The sequence below is a fragment of the Gorilla gorilla genome, chromosome 2 (assembly GCF_029281585.2).
Source record: "Gorilla gorilla gorilla isolate KB3781 chromosome 2, NHGRI_mGorGor1-v2.1_pri, whole genome shotgun sequence".
Classification (NCBI taxonomy): Eukaryota; Metazoa; Chordata; class Mammalia; order Primates; family Hominidae; genus Gorilla; species Gorilla gorilla.
The window spans coordinates 210,838,407-210,843,907 of NC_086017.1; the positions used below are offsets into that span (position 1 = coordinate 210,838,407).

Genomic DNA, 5,501 nt, shown 5'->3' on the forward strand with positions numbered 1-5,501 from the left:
GGAAGATACACAAATAGCTGATGAGTTTGAGAAAAGCTGCTCATCCTTGTAGTGATCAGGAAGTGCAACTGAAAATCTCAGTGGGACGCCCTGCACGCCCGCCAGGGTGCAGGCGGAAAGGCTGACAACACGACAGTGAGGCTTATGCCAAGCAACTGGATCCTCATCGCCTCTGGGAAGAGCCTGGAATGTGGCCACCACTTAGGACCATGGCTTGGAAATATCTTAAATCCAACGTATTTCTACATGCTAGTGATGCTGCTCATCATGGGGGTGAGCACTCATGGGCTGGGGATGCTACAGGGTCCTCAGTGCCTGCCCATTTCACAGGACAGGAGACTGAGGTCTAGAGGGAGGCAACAGCCAAGGACGCCCTGGATCCAATGCCTCGCCCAAGCCACCACGGCTGCCTCCTCCTCTGGCCCCTCCATCTCCCCCACTCCTTCTTCTCCCCCTTGTTCCCCTTCTCCTTCTCTCACCCCTCCTCCTCCTCTCCCTCCTCCTCCTCATCCATTGTCCTCCTTGTCCTCCTTACCCCCTCCTTGTCATTCTCCTCTTCCTCCTTCTCCTCCTTCTCCCCCTCCTCATTCTCTTCCTTGTCCTCCTTATTCTCCTCCTTCTCCCCGACTCCTCCTCCTTCTCCCCGACTCCTCCTCCTTCTCCCCGACTCCTCCTCCTTCTCCCCGACTCCTCCTCCTTCACCCCGACTCCTCCTCCTTCACCCCGACTCCTCCTCCTTCACCCCGACTCCTCCTCCTTCTCCCCGACTCCTCCTCCTTCTCCCCGACTCCTCCTCCTTCACCCCGACTCCTCCTCCTTCACCCCGACTCCTCCTCCTTCACCCCGACTCCTCCTCCTTCACCCCGACTCCTCCTCCTTCTCCCCGACTCCTCCTCCTTCTCCCCGACTCCTCCTCCTTCTCCCCGACTCCTCCTCCTTCTCCCCGACTCCTCCTCCTTCACCCCGACTCCTCCTCCTTCACCCCGACTCCTCCTCCTTCTCCCCGACTCCTCCTCCTTCACCCCGACTCCTCCTCCTTCACCCCGACTCCTCCTCCTTCTCCCCGACTCCTCCTCCTTCACCCCGACTCCTCCTCCTTCTCCCCGACTCCTCCTCCTTCACCCCGACTCCTCCTCCTTCACCCCGACTCCTCCTCCTTCTCCCCGACTCCTCCTCCTTCACCTCCTCCTTGTCCTCCTCCCTCTCCTGCTCCTCATCCTCCTCCTTGTCTTCTTCTTCCTCCTCCTCATCCTCCTCCTCCTCTTCCTAATTCTCCTCCTCTGCCTCCTCCTTGTCCTCTCCCTCCCCCTTGTCCTCCTCGTCTTCCTTTTCTTCCTCCCCTTCTGTCCCAGGGCTTTCAAACTCTGGCTCTCTAATGACATGGAAGAGTTAAAAGGAGGAACGCCGGCTCAGCCAAGCCCCGGAGACTCCTACTTGATATGGGCAGTTTAAAGCCACTTTCCCTTTAAATTTTTCTGTGACAACTCTTTTCATGGAGAATGAAAAGACTCGTTAAGTGTTGCCGTTCAGAAGTGTTGGCGGTCGTTGCTAACATGAGATCCAACAAGGTAAATGCCAGAAGCCATCTGCAAGGGGTAATATCTTATTCTGCTTTTGCATAAATGATGCTGCATCCCTTTATCTCTCTGCTGCCGGCCTTCAGTGCTGATGGCCTGTGCCACCCAATGACTTGTTAAATCAGCTGGAGGAAGAGCTCTTTTGAGGCTCTGTCCTGTTTAGCAGGGGAAACTTCAAAGTCCCAGCATCCTGGTCATGGAATGCTATGTTAACCCTTTCCAAAGTTTGAGACTGAGATGGGCAGATCATTTTAAAGACACACTGCATCCAGCCTCCCATGACAGAGCCTCATGGGAAGGGTGGTGAGCAGGGTCGTGGGGATATTCTATCCTGAGCCTTCCATGTTGGGGCTTCTTGGAGACAGGGGAGGACCACAGCCTCAGTGACTGGCCATTGGCCAAATACACTCATTAAAATGCCCTTCTCCAGGGCTGGGGACCTGACTCTCTCAGTCTGTGGGGCCCAGCCCACCTGCTCCTCCCTAATGGCTCCTGCTGGATGGGGAACAGCCTGGCACCAGGTGAACCATCACTGACTCTCCCTGGGGAGAGACGAGGGAGGAGGGGGCATGTCCAAGAGGCCAAGGTACAAGCCCAGTGCCCTGCAGGTCTTCCAACATTTCCAGCCATAATGGCCATGATCACCATGGTCTGGACTTTCAGAAGAAAGTCTTTTCACAGGCTCGGCCTGGCTGGAACCTGACCTGTGAAGCCTTTGGGTCAGTCGCAGGAATTATCAAGCATCTGCCATGCCTGGAAGAGTCGGACTGGGGAGGCACAGGGCCTGCCTGGCGTCAGGCGCTGAGGAAGGGATGATAAATGCACCCCCTCTGTTTTGTCCATTTCTCACGGCCTCTCTGGCCACCCTGTCCGCCTGTGTCTGTCCTGCCCAGCCCTTCTCTGATGAGCATGTCTTGGTGCTTTGTCTCTGCTCACCCTGGGCTCATCGCTGTAAACAGCAGGAGGTTCCACCCCAGGCAAGGTGTGCCATTGTGACCGAAGGTCTCAGGGAACAGAATTGAGTCTGGGTGGGTTGAGCTGGGAGTTTCATAGCTGTAGGAAGCTGCGATCGCAGCTTCATGATGCAGACAGAAGGCCTTGTCTCAGCTCAGTGGGGGAAGCCCCTTGTCGACTCTAGGCAGGGGGGATTGTACCGCTGCCTCTCCCAGTAGCAGCTCCCAGGAGGCAGTGCAGTCACGGGGCCCCGCTGGTAGAAGCCTGAAAAGTCCATCGGGAAAACCTCAAAGGCCACCAGTCCTCGAGGTAGCTGCTGCTCCAGCTGTGCTCACCTGGAGTGGAGGGGCAAACGGCACCAGGGGTGGGAGAGGTCAAGGCAGAGCCTCTGCCCCATCCTAGACCAGCTGCACGAGACGACAGCTCACACCAGCTGCCCAGAGGCACAGCCCCTCTGCCAGGCTTCAGCAGGGCACGGCTTGATCTCAAGGCCCTCTCTTCCCGTCCCACCGCCCCTCCCTCCTGTGACAGGAGGACCAGCAGGTCCACTCTGAGCCCGGCTGAGGCCCGACCTCCTCCACCTCAGCCCTGAGAATCTTCTCCAGCTGGGATGGCTGTTGCCCTGTTGTCCTGTTGCCCTGTTGCCCTGTTGTTCTGTTGTCCTCTTGTCCTGTTGTCCTGTTGTCCTGTTGTCTTGCCCTCCCAGCTCCTGACCACACAGGGGCTTTGTTCCCACGCCAGCCTCCTTGGGGAAAGTGGGGGAGGGGGGCCCTGCTCCAGGCTCTGGGACATTTGGCTTGGGCTGTAGCCTGTGTCCAAGGAGAAGAAACCCTGAAGGTGGGTTCCCACCAGATGTGGGCATGGTCAGCTACATCAGGCCCCCAAAGGTGTGCACATCCTAATCCCACGGACCCGTGGGCACGTTACCTTACATGCAACAGGCACTCTATGGATGGAGTTGGGATAAGTGTCTAGAGATTAGGAGGTTGTTCTGGGTCATCCAGACGACTTATGAGAGGGCCCTTATGAGAGGGAGGCAGCAAGCTCACAGAGAGGGCCATGGAACAACAGCAGCTCAGACACAACAGAGGCCGCACAGCTGTCCTAGGTGCCGAGTAGCTGCAGAGGTCGGAGGAGGTGCAGAGCAGGTGTTCTGCAGCCTCCAGAGGGACCAGCCCCGCTGACTCCCTGGCTTTGGCTCAGTGAAACTCATTTCGGACTTCTGACCTCCAGCTCTGCAAGAGAAGAAATCTGTGCTATTTTAAACCACTAAATTTGTGGTTTCTGTTCAGCAGCAGTGGGAGAGGGTGAAATGCTCTCCAGCTTGGCACCCGCAGCCCAGCTCAAAGGCAGGGACTGTGGTTGCTTTGCAAATGAGGGAGGCTGGGTCCCTGCCCTCACCGGGCTTACCATCTAGGTATGGAGAGGAGTAACGTAAGGTGAAGTCAGAAAAGAATCATAAGAAAAGAATGTCCACACCCTGGAAGGATCTGAGGCAGAAGGAAGCTCTTGCTGAACCACCTGAGAGGAGGCAGTCTGGCCTGGGCACCCTGGGGGGCCTGCGCCCCCACTTCAAGGCCCCCCTGGAAGGTGCTTGGCTCTCTGGATGACCCCAGCACTGGGGAGACCCGCTGTGCTTTCCAGGCAGCACAGACACCTCGGTGTAGGTGTTGTGGTGCCACAGGGAAGGGTGTTTCTTCCAGCCTGGTTCTCAGGACGGGCTGCTGGCTGGAACAAACCCCACCTCTATCTGAGCCACCAACCATCTGAACCGGTATTCTCTCTATCTGACAAATATTCCTCCTTCTTTACATCCCAGAAATGGTGAAAATGCACAATGCCTCAGGACGCCTTGAGGAAGGAGCAGCGTGTTGCTGCCGAGGGTGAACACACGTGGTCTCTGCGGAGAGGCGACAGATCTCCCTAGGCGTCAGTCATCCTGGGACTGGGTGTCGTGGAAGAAGGTGACACCAGGCAGAAACCAAGAGCAGGGGAGCTGCAGGCCGGCATCAGAGCCCATATCAGAGCAGAGTGGCCCCTGAGCGGGGAGGGAGCCGGAGATCACTGTTGGAAGAGGGCCCGGCACCTGCACCTGAGGACGTGAGTATAATAAAAGAGCATAAATAATAAAAGAGAGTATAATAAAAAAATAATTTAAAGAAAAGAGAGCTTCATAAATCTGTTTCTTCATCTTCATAATAATGTCAAATTTGTTGAGATTTTTTTTAAATGGCACGATTTGTCTACAGATCTTTGTACTCTGGCTTAAATTAAATATATATACAACTTATATAATAAAATACTGGGCTGGTTTATTATTATATTGATAATTTCTTAGTCAACACTACTTTGATCATATTCTATAAACGGCACTGTAAGACCTGTGACTGGTTATCAACAACATAAAGTGATTATGAGAGTTTCATGTGACAGATGAAGGAAGGTTGGTTAGTGCAGTGGCAATAGTTGGCAACCTGAGAAACTGAGCTCACAATTTTAGAAAAGTATTATTCTTTCTAACTAGATATTTCCATGAAAAGAACCTTGTGAAATGCAGAAATGCCAAAAGAATAATTATAAGATAATAACCAAATAACTAAAATACATCTCAATTTCTCTGACAATTTAACTTAATGCAGGGTACAGCCAGAATCATGATGTTTACAAACATAGACATTTACGATCTCGAGACATTTAATTCTTAGCTGGTTGAGGAAAACAGTAGTAGAACTGTTATTGCAGAGATAAAAGACAGAAAACAGTGGAAGGGCTTGATCACAAGTCATATGTTCCAATTTTGGAAACCTCTAAAAATCCTGCCTTGTGATAGGTTTTTCTTATCTCATTATTGAAGAATATATGAGCAGGCAGGGCATGGTGGCTCAAACCTGTAATCCCAGCACTTTGGGAGGCCAGTGTTGGAGGATCACTTGAGGCCAGGAGCTCAACACTAGCCTGGGCAACATAGCA

General features: G+C 53.5%; 1 long non-coding RNA gene across 1 annotated transcript; it reads left to right on the forward strand.

The window, feature by feature from the left end:
• Positions 1–1,169: 1,169 nt before the first annotated feature.
• Positions 1,170–4,695, forward strand: LOC115935260 (uncharacterized). The gene is made up of 2 exons (XR_004070925.3): positions 1,170–1,568; positions 4,351–4,695. It is a non-coding gene; the product is annotated as an uncharacterized lncRNA (long non-coding RNA).
• Positions 4,696–5,501: the final 806 nt, after the last annotated feature.